This window comes from Mesoplodon densirostris, chromosome 8 (genome assembly GCF_025265405.1).
Source record: "Mesoplodon densirostris isolate mMesDen1 chromosome 8, mMesDen1 primary haplotype, whole genome shotgun sequence".
NCBI classification, from domain to species: Eukaryota; Metazoa; Chordata; class Mammalia; order Artiodactyla; family Ziphiidae; genus Mesoplodon; species Mesoplodon densirostris.
The window spans coordinates 87,175,244-87,191,647 of record NC_082668.1 but is presented as its reverse complement, the minus strand read 5'-3'; the positions used below and the strand labels follow the sequence as shown (position 1 = coordinate 87,191,647).

The window sequence follows — 16,404 nt, the reverse complement described above, 5'->3', positions numbered from 1 at the left end:
AAAAATGAAATAAAATACAGTTCCTCAGTGACACGAGCCACATTTTCAAGTGCTCAGTAGTCAACTGTGACTGGTGCAGCTGAGGAACTGTATTTTTTTAATTTAATTTTAGGTCTACAACCTGCACTATCCAGTAAAGTACCTTATTGGATAGTGCGGATACAGATTATTTCCATCACCACAAAAAGTCTTACTGGAGAGTGCTGGATGGTAATTTATCAGAAGTGTTCAAAAACTGACTAAATATTATTATGATGGCTGTAAATATCCTGAGGCTACCTCCTGATAACATGCTAAGGCATTGTCACTGACTTAGAAGTACAAAAGGAGACAAACAATGCTAACCTGATTTAAAAAAAAAAATTGTTTTCACTCTGTGCTCTATTAGAAAGCTAATTGATTCATATTTTCAGAAGAACAGTTATTCTTTTTTGTGTATGGTGAAACAGATACCCCTGTTGACGTAGAAAGATAGTTTTGAAGTATGAGTTTTTATCTTACTCACTTAACTCATTCTAGGATATTCTTGTGATTACTGTAAACACAGAATCCTCCTGAATGAAATCCAGTATTTTCAGAAGTATCAGAATGTTACATTTCCTTAAGAAATCACTTCAGAGTCTTGGGGCTGGATGTGGTAGACAGAATCACTTCAGTTTATCTTCTTTTATGTAATGAAGTAAGAAAGAACTGACAAAATAGTTTTTTTTTGGTGAAATTACAATGACTGTGAAATTAACTCCACTTAGAAAAAAATGATACCTGTGTCAGTTTTAGTCACTTAAATGGTGAGTTCGAATCATGGTCCCTTCTTTTCCCTTGATTTTAAAGCATTTCGGTAATTGAGTAATTAAAGGATTTAATAGTTTAGTCTAAGTTATATAACACAAAGCAAATAAAACGTTCAGTATTAAAGTCAGTACCTTAACAGAATTCAAACTCAATCATCACTGTTTGGTTAGGACACCTTTTTTGTTAGGAGAGGGAATTAATGACCTAGGGGTGGGTGAAAACATATATCTGTGTAGGGAGATTAACTGGGTTTAATTTTGGGCAATTCAGAAACAGTTTGTACTTTCTTACGTTTAGTGTCCCTAGGGTGACTGGGGCCGTCACAGAGAATGTTTTACTATGCAATCCTTTTTTATTTTTCCTCGTAGATGTCCTTTCAAGTTTCTGGAGTCCTAAATACAGTGCCTGACCTTCAACAAGGGCCGTTGCGGAAACATTTTTAATATGGCAGTTGGGTGGCTGAAATAGGACTAGGGGAAGTGTCTCTGTGTATTTTCAAATTAATGATCATTAGGACAAATTTAAGAATAGTGATATTTTTGGCATAAGTCTAGATCAGGACTAGATTGTATATCGTTACTAAAATAAATTCTCATTGGTTGTTTAAAAATTGACAGTCTTGGGCCTCCCTGGTGGCGCAATGGTTGAGAGTCCGCCTGCCGATGCAGGGGACATGGGTTCGTGACCTGGTCTGGGAAGATCCCACATGCCGCAGAGCGGCTGGGCCCGTGAGCCGTGGCTGCTGAGCCTGCGCATCCGGAGCCTGTGCTCCGCAACAGGAGAGGCCACAACAGTGAGAGGCCCGCGTACAGCAAGAAGACAGTCTCTAGGGTGAAGAGATAATGAGCCTCTTAGTTCATCTATAGCCATCTTCCTGATTGTTTCCATAGAGGCAGCAAGACTGTTTAAAGACTATAATTTCGTATTATATAATTTATATATTTTCATGAAATTATATAATTTATATATTTTCATGAAATTATATAATTTATATAATTTCATGAAATTATATAATTTATATAATTATATAATTTCATTTCATATTATATAATTTCATAATTTCATGTCCTACTCTTCAGAGCCCATTAGAAATAGGCAACATAGGCGGCTTTGTAGCTTATATATTTGCTTAAATAGTCTTAAAAGACAAAGAGGGTAACTGCTGTCCGGTCACTTGGATAGGTAAACGTTGCAGTCAGGCACTTGTTTGGCTTTTGCTTATAGGTTATGGTCCATTTAGCCTCCTGTATTAAGAGTGACATTTTTGGGAGTTCCATGGTGGCCTAGTGGTTAAGGATTCCGGGCTTTCACTGCCATGGCCTGGGTTCAATCCCTGGTTGGGGAAGATCCCACAAGCCGTGTGGCATGGCCAAAAAAGAAGAGTGACATTGTTCTCAGCTATATGTAGTTGTTTAAAAATGAAATATTCTCTTGGAGCTCCTTGGAAGAAAGGGAGTGACAAAAATGTGAAAAGGTGATATTTATGAGGTCTGACCAACTTTAAAATTAATCATATCAGGACTGATATGAACAAGAAGTATTGTTTCCTTCAAGGGGACATAGTGGGAGGGGGTCCACTTATACTTTATAGCCACATTTTATTTTAAACTAAAAAATTACCCATTTCTATCAGCCCTCTTATGAAGAAACGAGACTGGTTTTCTAATGTGACATTAATTTGCTCTTAAGGTATTTCCCAAGCTGTTTTTATCAGTTGTAGCTTGATCAGAATCGTTATTTAGCCTTACAAGATGACTCTAGTCTGAACAGTGCTGTTAGTTGTTTAAAGTCAGTTTTGTTTACTGTTATTTTTAATAGATTCTGCATCACTGCTTCATAGAAGTAATGAGATTATCCGGGACTGTGGTTTGCATTACAACGAGCAATTTGTCTAGAGGCAGGGATAGCAGTAGCAAAAGCTGAGGGACTGTGAAGATGTGTGATAGAGGGGTTGGGTGTGAGATTCCAAAACCAGATCTGTGAAGCCAGAGACAAGACAGGATCATTGGAAGGCAAAGACTAGCATGAGGCAGCAAGAGACCTCGAATCTGAGCAGGAGTGAATAAGGTGGAGAGTAAGGACTTGGGGGCATTTCCAAGTTTTGCAGGGGTTCAGCAAGGGGCCAAGGCAAGTAGGGACAATGTAACTTTTCCCAGAAAGTTTCAGTGGCAGCATCTTGCTGAGGTGGGCCCCTCATTTGAAGCTTTGCCTTCAAGGGAGGGTGCCTCTGATGAACAGAAAGGCTCAGTTCTGATGGTCTCGGTGTCAGCTATGTATAGCTATGTAACAAACCACCCCAAAACTTAATGACTTAAAATAACGACCTGTTTATTTGCTTACAGTTCCATGGGTTGGCAATTTGGGCTTCACTGGGCAGTTCTGCTGGTTTTGCCTAGGGACAGTCTGTGACCAGCTAGGCTGGGGCTATCTATTTTAAGATGGTCTCATCATGTATGTGGTGGTTGGTGCTGGCTGTTAGCTGGCCCTCTCTTTCTGTTGATTCCTCATTCTCAAGCAAGTGTGCCCGGACTTCATCCCTTGGCTGTGTTCCAAGGTAGCTGGAGTGGAGCTGCAAGGACTCTTGAGGCCTGGGCTTGGTGGAGACAAAGCGTCTCTGTGTCTCTTTCAGTTGGTCAGAGCACATCACAGGGTAGCTCAGGCTCAGGCGGGAGGGAGGTCGATTTTCCTGCTTGTTGGGAGGAACGGTAAAATCACATGGTGAAGGGACGTGTACAGAGACGGGAGGAATTCTTATTACCATCTTTGCAAACTCTCTACCACACAGCTTTATGTAGCTCAAGGGTGATGAGTACACAATGTTTGTCATTCATTTAACATTCGTTTCTAACTTGTGGTAGGGGAGCTAATTACCTGACTGCCTTACCCCTGATTGTTATAGTGTGGTTGATTACAGGTTTCATAAACTAATTTTTTGTGTGAACCATCCATCGGCATGATTTTGGCTAGAAAAGTGGCTTTAGAAATGTATGACTTTCTAAGAAATCTAAACATGTCTTTTCTAATGTAACATTTGAAGGGCAGAGGTGTGTGTGTGTGTGTGTGTGTGTGTGTGTGTGTGTGTGTAATGCTGATCCTTTTTTAGCCTTGAGGTGTTCTATTCCAGACTGACCTTCTTAAAACTCAAGAGCACCACATTAAAAATATAGATTGTTTGCATGCATATGTAATTATTTCTCCTGCCTCATAGAAGTCAGTGAAGTAGGTCTATCACAGCTCTAAAAACAACAGGTTTTCTATGCATCACTCAGTTTAAAGGTAGATTGTTGCTTAGACAATTATGAAAGCTTCTTTACTTTGAAGTCAATCAAGCAATATTGTACTGCCCATTTTATAATCAGTTTTCAAAAAAGAATTGCCAGCCTATTAGGATAAAAATATTAGAAACCCATTAATAGTTATTGACAGAAGTTGCCCATCATATACTAATGGCAGAAATCATAGAAGGACGGGAGTTGTGCAAGTATACCATTTTTTATTTTTATTTATTTATTTTTTTGCGGTACGCGGGCCTCTCACTGTTGTGGCCTCTCCCGTTGCTGAGCACAGGCTCCAGACGCGCAGCCTCAGCGGCTGTGGCTCACGGGCCCAGCCGCTTCGCGGCATGTGGGATCTTCCTGGACTGGGGCACGAACCCGTGTTCCCTGCATCGGCAGGCGGACTCTCAACCATTGCGCCACCAGGGAAGCCCAAGTATACCATTTTTTAAATTGCGATGTCTTTCTGGTAAACGCCCTTACAAAATATTATATGCTTTTAGATGTGGAAAGAGGGCTGGGTGTTATCTTTATACATATACAGATTTAAATGCTAAGTGGCTTGCTGTTTATTCCAAAGGGGAGACAGATCTGTACATGGATAAAATATGTGAAACTGGTTGGCTCACACTGCTTTCTCACATTAAGGAAGAAAGGCTGAGAAAAGGATGTTACCTAGACCTCTGAGTTATTAAAAAAACCCTCCAATCTAATTTATTTTAAAGTTCCAAAATATCATTCAGGTAATAATAGATGGTCATTATAGAAAGTTTGGATAATACAGATGGATAAAAAGGGGGAAAAAATCACTAGTTACCACCTGGCCCAGGACTAGATGCTTTGAATTTTGAATTTTGCTGGAGGAGTGTAAGTTTAAATGGGATAGGACTGCAGAAAAAAAGCATAAATTGATATTTTTGGAAATTAATACTTTTCAGCATTCCCAGTACTTTCACATTTAATTTGTTTGGAGCAAGAAAAATAAACTAGTCTTAGATTAATACTAGCTGGGCAAAAGTGATTTGTTTTTTGAGAACTTGGTACATACTGAGAGTCAAGCATACTTTATGATTACTGGACAGAGAACTATGTGTATTTTTCTCACACTTAAGTGTTCTTGGAATACATTTACAATCTAATCTTAATGTCTGTGTTACAGTTCATTTCTTAGAAGTATCTGTTACGCTTTGCCTTTTGTCCTCTATGTCTTATGGATCACCGTATTTGGTACTTGGCTGATGGGAAGTGGAAACATCTTAACAGAAAGTTCTGGGATAGAAGTAAATTAAGAGTGAGTAACTTCCCGTTGTTTGTGGGTGTGTTTGAGTACAGTAATGACTTAGATTTCACATTGACCTTTCATATCAAACCTCGTGCTGGCAGCGAGAATTTTCTAGATTGGTAAGATATCTTTTTGTAGAACTGGCTTGTTGATTTCAGGGACATGTGGGAGAAAGGAATCTCTAGGAATTTAATTTGATGATGTGAATGTTGAGCTTTTCGGTCTTTTAAGGTTGAATTTCATAGCATTTTGAACTATGATGAAATACCTGTTGGCACGACAAGTCTTTATTTTATTAAAAAAGTTTTAAATTACAAAGATATAATAAATACTTTTGTGTCAAATAGGTGAAAATAACAACCCTCAAATTTTCATTCCCCAGCGATACACACCAAATTGACCATACAGGGTATCCTTCTAGATGTTTCTCTGTGTATAAATGTACACATAGATTTTTTCCAAATGTAAATATTGTACATGAAATGTGGTAACTATGCATCATATTCTACCACTTAACAGATTTTACTTCTACAAGTAATATATATTACATGTATATTTTACTCCTGTGTATTTTTTATATGTATTTGTAGTAAAATATTATAAATATTCACAGCTTTCATTCTAAGTCATTTCTTATAGATCCACCTCATTTTAAAATATGCCAATTTATTTGTATTCTGGGTCCATTTCTATTCTGTGGATGTACTTTATTTAACCAGTCCTCTAGTGATTAACTTATTGGTTGTCTCCAGGTTTCCATACTTCTGTGGGATGGATACCCAGAAGTGGGATTGCAGGGACTAGTGGTATTGCCATTTGTACTTTTGCTAGATACTGTGAAAATCTCCTGCACTTGTTATGTTAATTAATTGCCCTCTTAGTTGCTCCCATTTCTGGTCTTAAAGATAGAAGAGTGTTAGATTGAGATGACATCTTGCCTTATTCCCTACTTGACCCAGACCTACAATATCTAAGACTAGGAGGAGAAAATGGTGGTGGGTTGGAAAGAGAAAAATAATCACCCAAGTTTAAGAAATCAAAGTTGCATCACTTTATGAACTAAAAAAGTGAAAGGTCGTGAAGTTTATTACTGTGGACAAATGTATGGAAAGACTTTCTGAATTGGTGAAAAGTCTGGGTTATAGAATGTAGCTAAATTGATTAATATACCCATTTGGTTAAAAGGACCCGGGACTCACTAAAATTACCCCCACATCATAGGGCATTCTTTATAAAGGTAGATATGGGGATGGGGCGACAGGAATCTCATCCATCATCCCAGGTTTTGCAGCAGCCCAGGAAAAAACTGAGCCTCTAGGTCTTTGGGGAATTGCAGTCAAATATGTTCTCGTGAACGCTGGGAGTGGACAAGACCTCAGCAACAGGAATTTTTGGATCCTCACTTCCGGATCCTCTAACCTTGGTGTGACTTAGCCAGTCAGTGTGTGTCTGCTTTTGCTTGTGCCTACCTGTTCCTCTTTTCTGCTGAGTCAGGATTTTGGCTCATTCATAATCCTTACGGCCCTTTCAGCTTCTCTTTTCCTCTTTCCCTTTTAGCCATAGCATCGGCTGCTAATTGCTGGCTATTTCTCAATCTTAATCCCAAAGATTGAGAATCTAGTTTTTACCAGAGTCCCTGCATAGGACACCTCCCAGCCAATGAACTGCTGCCTTAAGCTCAGGTGCCCTCCTCTGATAAGGATTTAACATCAGAAGCTCCCATCGGGGAAGGGAACTTGAATGTGGCAGGCACCACAAGTTAGTGTTTAATGTAACATTGCTCTTAGATAAGTAACCTGTCTAGAGTGTAATCCCGAGTAATGCACTTTTTTTAAATTAAAAAGTATATACTTATGATATGCTTTAAAAGCGGTTTATTCATTGAACTCAGTAAATACTTCCCTGGGAAGCAACCCCCCTTTTCCTATATGGAATGTAAATTTGGAAAGCTTGTACCCTGTCACAGTTGTAAGTTGTCTTCAGTTCTGCAGTACTGATGCCTGGATCATGAGATATGGTCTTTCCTTTTCTGCTGGACTTGAAAGTGCTACGAAATAGTTCATCCTGTTTATGTAATGATGGTGAAGTTCTGAAAAATATACCTAGAACCCGAAACTCCTGGAACAGCTCATTTTCCTATGTGAATATTTTTATCTCAACTGTATCTTTCCTGTGTACATTGAGAAGGGTATTGGGTTCTTCCTAATTTCGTTATGTGTTTGGCGCTCCAGCGTTTCAGAGATGAAGAGTTGCTAATATTTCTCTGGAAGATTTCTCTAAGCTTTTCTGTTTTCTTCCTGAGGGTTACTATCAAGTATCCACCCACATCCCCTTTTTCTTGTTTTCTTCTCTCCTTAACCCCAGTTTGCTTCTCTTTCAAGTAAAGGCTGGCAGGCTGAATGTTTCAGTGACTCTTGAATTCCTGAGTCCTTCATTTTGGTGCCTATGTCTCTCAGCATCTCAAAGGGCAGTTTCCGTGTTACTTTTAAAAATGAGAACCATGCTCATAAAATGCTGTCTTAGTTTGGTTTCAGATCACTTGAAATGTAATCTGATTTGCGAGGCAGCATTTAAGCTCCTGTTACCAAAAGGTTTTGATTATCATTTTGTAGGAATTTTTGTTGGGTCAGAGAAAGATGAACAACATATTTGCCTTTTGGAAGGACACCAAATGGTTTTATTTCATTTGGGGAAGTTTCTTCTGATGGTCTTGAATTCTGTGTTTTAATCTGCTTAAAAATGCCTTTTAGCACATAAGCAAAATTAAACATTATTTTATTAAAGTCTGTGCAATGCTCTTTATTATTTTGGAGAAAAATCTTTTAAATACTTTTTTGGTAAGGCCATGTGTAATTTAAAGCTTTCATTTTGGCAGCCTGGTCTTAGCTGATAGGCATGCTAATCTCTATTTGATTGCTTTGGTGGGGAGTTGGAAATCACTGAGTGCCTGGCTTAGAGTGTGCTTCTAAATGTGCTTTCTTTGGGTTTTCATTTTGTGAAATAATAATTTCCCTACATGTTGTTTTAGTATATTTGACTGTTCATCTGATTTCCAGATTTAAATGAAAAGTTTAACCATTTTCCCTTTTGGTGACATGTCCCTTTGTTTATTTCCCCCCCGCCCCCGCTGTTTTTTTGTAAATGCTGGTGAACACACATGTCTATGTGTAGAGGCCCTTTCATCTAGGAAAATGGATTTTTTTTGTGTTTTAAGAATTTCCCATTCTTTTCTGTTTTGGTTTAATTTTCATTACATTCTTTTCATTCTCCTTTGGAAGTGCCAAAATGTGGCAGAAATATAATTACATATAGAATATATGACTATATATCACTTTTTTTCTTTATGTGTATAGAGGGAAAAGAGATATATGGGTGTAAAATTACATATGACCGAAGAAAATTAGGGGTGATGCAAGTTATTTGACTCTTGGGTGAGAATTTTATTTAATACCTCGAGATATAGTTATCTTTTTTTTTTAATATTTACTTATTTGGTTGTGCTGGGTCAGTTGCGGCAGGTGGACTCCTTAGTTGTGGCTCGCAGGCTCCTTAGTTACAGCTTGCCATCTCCTTAGTTGTGGCAGGCAGCTCCTTAGTTGCAGCTCATGGGCTCCTTAGTTGCAGCATGCAGGCTCCTTAGTTGTGTCATGCTAACTCTTAGTTGTGGCATGCATGTGGGATCTAGTTCCCTGACCAGGGATCGAACCCATGGGAGATCAGAGTCTTAACCACTGTGCCACCAGGAAAGTCCCTGAGATGTAGTTATCTGTGAAAAAAAAAAAAAGTTGAGAATTAAAATTCTTGGAGGTTTTTTTTCCTCTATATCATGAAGACTTGAGGACTTGTAAAGGTGATTCAAGTCGACGGGATGATTCTGATACAAATTTATGGAGCACCCACTGTGTGCCAAGGACTGGACCAAGTACTTTACATACTTTATGTCTCATCTTTACCTTATTCCTGCTGGGATTGGTATGATTATCCCAGTTTTATAAATTAGGAAGCAGAGACTTGGGTGATTGCATTACCTTTTGAAGGTCACACAGCTGGGTCTGAACCCAGTGATGTCTGATTGTAAAGCCCCTGCCCTTTCCAGGGTTCTCTTTGCCTCCTCTGCTTTTGCTAAGCCATCTGCCTTTAGGATTCTCAAGCTATCAGGACAAGGAGTTAATTTCCAGAAGAAAGGTCACTGCTTTAAAAGCAGCATCACATGGCATTAAAGCTGGAACTTGCACATTAGGTTAACTCGGCTTGGAGCCCATTGGCATCATTTACCAGCTTTGTGACTGCGAGGCAGTTTCTGGGCCTCATTGAGCTTCATGGTATTTCATCATCAAAATCAGGACCATCATATCAGCTTTGCAGGATAATATAATGCATAATAAATAATAATGGTGATGATGATTATCATAATAGTAGTTAGCACTGAGGAGCTGTTATGTGTCAACCCCCGAACTAAACGCTTTTCATAGTTAGTTCATTTAATCCTCACGACAACCCGATGAGGCAGCTTCAGTTACCCCTGTTTGACATAGAAAGTCATCAGTACGTGAAGGCTGTTTTATTTATTTATTTATTTATTTATTTATTTATTGTTGTGTTGGGTCTTCCTTGCTGTGTGTGGGCTTTCTCTAGTTGTGGCGAGTGGGGGCTACCCTTTGCTTTGGAGCGTGGGCTTCTCATTGCAGTGGCTTTTCTTGTTGGGAGCACGGGCTCTAGGCGTGCGGGCTTCAGTAGTTGTGGCTCGCGGGCTCAGTAGTTGTGGCTCGTGGGCTCTAGAGTGCAGCCTCAGTAGTTGTGGCGCACGGGCTTAGTCGCTTCACGGCATGTGGGATCTTCCTGGACCAGGGCTTGAAGCTGTGTCCCTGCATTGGCACGTGGATTATTTTTTTGTTTTGTTTTGTGTTTTAAACATCTTTATTGGAGTATAATTGCTTCACAATGGTGTGCTAGTCTTTGCAACAAAGTGAATCAGCCATACATATACATATATCCCCACATCTCTTGCCTCTTGCGTCTCCCTCCCTCCCACCCTCCCTATCCCACCCCTCTAGGTGGTTACAAGGCACCGAGCTGATCTCCCTGTCCTATGCGGCTGCTTCCCACTAGCTCTCGGTCTTATATTTGGTAGTATATATATTATATCCATGCCACTCACTCACTTTGTCCCAGCTTCCCCTTCCCCGTGTCCTCAAGTCCATTCTCTACGTCTGCGTCTTTATTCCCGTCCTGCCCCTAGGTTCTTCATGACCACTTTTTTTTTTTAAGATTCCATATATATTTGTTAGCATACGTTATTTGTTTTTCTCTTGCTGACTTACTACAGACTCTAGGTCCATCCACCTCACTACAAATAACTCAGTTTCGTTTCTTTTTATGGCGGCCGGCAGATTCTTAACCACTGCACCACCAAGGAAGTCCCAAGGCTGTTTTTATTATTTATATTTCCTTAAAAAAAGTATATCGGAGTATTGTTGATTTACAGTGTTGTGTTAGTTTCAGGTATACAGCAATATTATTTATATTTTCCACAATATTATTTATATTTCCTTTCCATTGGTATGGATAATTGAGTATTCGATAACTTAGAGAATCCACTGTCATTCAATAAACTTTACTTAACACCTGCTGTGTGGTTATTAAAATAGGTAGTGATTTTTATCTCCAAGCTTTTTATCTTAGTGATAACTGTTTCATATATAACTAATATTTTAACAGGTTTCTTTTGTGTTGTTAAACAGGATTAATCGTACAACTCAAGTACTTATTTAAACATTTCACAGACAGGAAAATCATGGACAGAAATGCCTACATTCCGAACCAATTTTTTTTAAATAAATTTATTTATTTTATTTATTTATTTTTGGCTGCGTTGGGTCTTCATTGCGGTGTGCGGGCTTCTCATTGCAGTGGCTTCACTTGTTGTGGAGCATAGGCTCTAGGCACACAGGCTTCAGTAGTTCTGGCACGCAGGCTCAGTAGTCGTGGCTAGCGGGCTCTAGATCGCAGGCTCAATAGTTGTGGCGCATGGGCTTGGTTGCTCCGTGGCATGTGGGATCTTCCCGGACCAGGGCTCGAACCATGTCCCCTGCATTGGCAGGCGGATTCTTAACCACTGTGCCACCAGGGAAACCCCCGAACCAGTTTTTATGTGTCCTCAAAATAAAGTAATGCCACTATGTTGATAGAAAGGGCTCTGGAGATTATAGGAGAGGATGAGGAATCTTTAAAAAATGTCTTCTGCTGTCTGTCCTCCCATCCTTCTTTATCATATGACGTACCCCCCAATTCAATCAATAAATATTTGCATAAAGCAGCAATTCTCATGGCCTGTCATCTACCTAAATCAATGATGGGGGTCTTGGGAGGTTTAAAAAAGTTACTAACATTAATGCTGATGTGTTGACAACTGTAGAGAACACAGAATTTTGGCAGTGGACTCAAATGCATTTCATTACAGAAGAGAGAATATTGTAGAACTTCGCTCGTGTACTTCCCAACGTTGAAACCAGACTAAAAAATTCAGCCAAAACAGCAGACTGTTAAACATTTAAAAGAAAAGAAAACAAAACAAACCTGTGCAAACATACTACTCTCTAAATATTCCTGTAATACCCTGGAATCTCGTGGCTGGTAGTCAGAGGCCTCGTGTGGGTTAAGAAGGTTGTTCCTCACATATTGAAGAAAGTGGAACGATGGTTCTTAGAACCCAGAGAAGAGGGTAGGGATGAGTCTGTTCTTTAGAAAGACCTGAGGTGATGTGAGCTGGCCGAAGGTCCAAATTTATACACTTCCCTGCTTTTACTTGATCAGAGGGTGGGTTGATTATCCTCCACCTATTTATTTGGTGTTCGCTGAGCTCCGGTGTGTGCCAGGCATTGCTGCATCTTGATAGTATAAAATGGAGCTCCCTTTGGGGTCTGACCTTGAGGAACTTAGAAGGTCTAGAGGAGAAAACAGACAGGGAACCGATTACACCCCGGTGAGGTCATTCTCTAGTGGACATGTGTAACTAAGATTCAGAGCTAATCACCTCTTCTCCAAACTCCTTCTGACTTTACCACCAGCCTGTCATATAGTTATTGTCAGAATTTTAAAGGAAGGGATTTCAAATCCAAGTTGTGAAACTCCTGCCACCTACTGTGTGTTGTAAAGTTTGTTCCAAGGCAGAATTGTGGTGAGAGATAGACAGGACTAATGTTTTGATGAAGTTTGGAAATTCTCTTCATAAAAAGCAATTTCTGAAGTTTATTACTGTCTATACAAACATGGGTTAAATGCTAACATTAGTTGAATATCTGTATATGTAAGTATGTGTATGTATGAATCTGTGTCTGGCTTTTTGATGTGCATGTTTTGACATCATGCTTTTATCTTGTATATAAGCTGTGGACTCTTAGACAATCAGTGTTTAAACTTTCAACAAGGAAGAGAACTAATGAAAAGGAACAATGGTTTTTTTGTTTTCCCAGTAATTACATTTATCATTGTTCTGAAAACTCAACAAATGACCACAGGATGTGAATTTAATCAAGTTGTGCCTTTGAACAAAGATACCCTGGTTGTAGTGGAATTTTTTTACTTCCCATCATCCTGCTCACATGTTCCCTTGCCTCTGAAATCAACAGCAGTTCACTGTGGTTTAACCAACTTAACAAATAATAATTTCAAAAGAAAAAGAAATGGATTTGGGAAGCAAAAGGAACTACTGTTTCTCTGTCTCCTAGATCAGCATTTGAAATCAAAGATTTTAACCTTTTACTAGAAAAATATTTTTCTGTGTAAGGTGGCTCTCTTTAAAATATAACCCCTTCTTTATAGCCTAGATTTAACTGGAGGTGCTATTTGAATGAGTGAGGCAGGGTATATCATCTTAATCCCTTCAGTTGCCCACGTGTACAATTATATTATCTTTGACAGTTTAAATAAAAACTTAAAATTTTTTTTTTTTTTTTTTTTTATCCAGAAGAAACGAAAGCATTTAGTGGAGAAGTATTTAGAACCAGAACATTTCCTAGAAATACTGGCTTTCATTTGATGGACTGTTTTTCTTGATCCAGTAGAAATGCCTTGCCTTTGATTTCAACGTCTCTTTTGGCATTGCCTATACATGTCATCTCCTTGAGAGAAAAAGCTCTGTGTCTGTGTTGTTGGTCATCAGCACTTCATCAGTGCTGTGTTAATAGCTCCTCTTCCCGGTACTTTACGTGCATATTTTATTTAATAGTCATATCAAGCCAGTGAAAAAATCAAAGCCTTAAGATTACAAAAATTTGCCAAGGACAGATTTGGTTTCTCTCTCTTCAAAGTCCATACTCTTAACCATCATTGTCATACAGCTTAGGGTGGCTTTCTCTTTGTCCCAGAATTCTCACCAAGTAAGCCAGCTGCACCACTGTCACTTCTCTGCAGAGAGATGCTTTCTTTGGCATTTATTGCTCTTGTTAATTGAGCCGTTTAGTTTCATCCCATTACTTTTTCTCACACTGAAATCTGTTAAAAAAGAGAAACACTGATTATCACGATTATTCAGGTACACCAGGAAACGAAGACTGTTCATCTCTTTTCTGCATGAACACTCCATAGCGTGCCATTATGATCTGAGGTGCATTCCACGGTAAGATAAGCAAATAATGCTTACATGATAAAGTTTAAAGCAAATAAGTCAATCAAAATTAGCAATAGATAGATAAAAAACTAGATGAAAGCAAGAAAAGCAGGTTAAAGAAACTTGACTTGTCCTCCATCATAACATCAAGGTAAAGCGATGGCCTGGAAGGCTGTCTGTGAAGCCTCATCGTTTAAAAGGTTGACTCTAAGAAATGGCTTCTTTTGTTCCTAAGCCTGCATCATTAGGCAGCACTGAGCTTGCCAGGAAAGTAGTCGAGAGACCAGAGTGTTTTTGCGTTAAGAGGGGAGTGCTAGTTTGCTACAGACCACTCAGAGAAAAGATCAGGGATGGGCTAGGTAAGTTTTCTTCTTTAGCTGAGGGCATCTGTCTGATAGACATTGGGTTTGGACAGTGGAAGGACAGAGACCTACAAACAACCCTCTGTGATCTAGTAGGAGGGAAGTAAAAGAAGCCACAGGAAAAGCCCTCCCCTCCCGAGGAAGGGGACAGGGCTATGAGACCTCCTCATCATGGGGTGGGAGGAAGTCCCCCTACTCATGACTTATCCGTGCTCTGTAAGGCAGCTGACCAACAAATTGAGAGTTAAGTGTATATGCCGAGATGTGAACCCATTCAAAGTACCGATTTTTTTTTTTTTTTTTTCACTTAATGGCCGTAAAGAGTCATGTTTGGTCCACCAAGGTGCTTTAGGTACCACATAAGACTGGTAAGAGAATGGAGATTTTGCCTGGCCAAGGTAACGGTGCCTCCCAAGGACCGGTGTTACCTTCCTGGGTACCTGGGATCATTTGCTCATCTCTTAGACTAATTGGATACCTCTTCTCCCCTAAACAAATAGTACTAGATGGAAAAGGAACAGAGAAAAGCATTGGTCATCCCACATGTCATACTGCTCTGTTTGATTTCACTTTGAAGACAGGGCGGTCGGCGATCATAGCAGGTGATGTCAGTTGCCCTGATACGTCTCTGCTCCTCTCACTTCCAGCCCTGCTCGTCTGCTCTTGTAGGATTTCATCTTTTTTTTTTTTTTTTTCTTGCGTATTATTTAAGCCCCTCTGTGATCTGGTCCTAGTCTGCTTTTTTCAAGTCGTCTTTCATTACTCTTCACTTGTACTATTTCCTTCTTCCTGAAAATAAATGGTTGGTCCCACCTTTTTGCCTTTGTTGCTCCTTTGGCTACTTTCTAAGAGTGGTAGCATCCCTGTTTTTTTCCACCTGGTATATAAATTATATACGTCTTTCAAGGTTCAACCCAAAAGCCTGTCGCAAACTCTTGATTTATTCAGTTCTTAGGGAAAATCACCTATAACTAGATAATGCAGCTATGTGGGCATACAGCTTATTTGCTGTGGTAACTTTTAAATCCTTGAGAACAGGAAACATGTCTGTCCCAGGTTTTATATCCTGAGTAACGTTAAACACGGTTCTTGCCACTTGGCAGGAGCCGGTGGTCATTTGTTGAGTGGCTGCATGAAATTCAGTCTTCTGACTGTTCTGTTAGTGTCCAGTTCAGGCCTTCTCACCTCCCTTTTAGACCTTTTGGAATCTGTTTTTATTTATTTTACTTTTCTGGGAGTTTGGCGGGGGGAGGAGAAGTCTGTCCTCTGCTCGTGCCTTTGCTCTCTGTGCCTGGAATTACCTCTGGAGACATGTGACACTTTTTACTTTTGTCTCAGGCTTTCCAGGCTAATGTGGAGAAGTTTCTCTCAGGTCGGCGGTGTTGTTTAGGTGAGTCGTTCTTGCCAGCCCTCCTTGGGGAGCCTTTGTTGGGGAGGACTGGGAGGGCAGAGGATGTGGGCACCTCTGCCCTTACCTTGGTACGTGTGGTGTTTCTGTATCCCATGGTCACCGTTTCTGATGGTAGGACTTTGACCTGACTGGTCAGCTTCCCAGGAAAGATGATACATGTTGATACTGTGAAAGTGAACTTTCCCAAGACATTCTTTTGGGAATTTTCAACGCTTTTGTGGTTCTGTGCAAGTCTCTTACCTACTTTGGACATCCAGGCCAGGCTGCAGGACCCTCTGTACAAATGAAGCAAAGTCTTCTGCTGTCCTGTGGGCCTTCGGTGATTGACAGCACCAGTGCCGCTGATTCCAGAGAAAGGTTTCGTGGCGCAGAGCACAGGACTCGTGTGTGGTGCCCTCTTCCAGTTTATGTGGTCTGGTGCTGTTTAAATCCTTTCTTCGTCAGGATTCCCATCAGCCAGTGTAACCTCCATTTATTTCCTCCTTAATCATGACACAGTATTATAAGATGTTTATATTATCCCTATACATATTGTATTTTCAAAGTGGAGAGAATTTAAGTGATTTGCTGCTAGTAAGCTTTTTCTAAGTCATGATGCTAACATGGACTTGACCTTAAAATCAGTAGTTAATGCTTTTTCCTCTTTTTAAATATACATTCGCTTCCTGGACTGG

General features: G+C 39.8%; 1 protein-coding gene across 1 annotated transcript in view; it reads left to right on the top strand.

Moving 5' to 3' along the window:
- STK39 (serine/threonine kinase 39) overlaps nucleotides 1-16,404 on the top strand; it is a 323,719-nt gene that overhangs the window by 10,629 nt on the left and 296,686 nt on the right. The gene's annotated exons all lie outside the window — the stretch shown is intronic.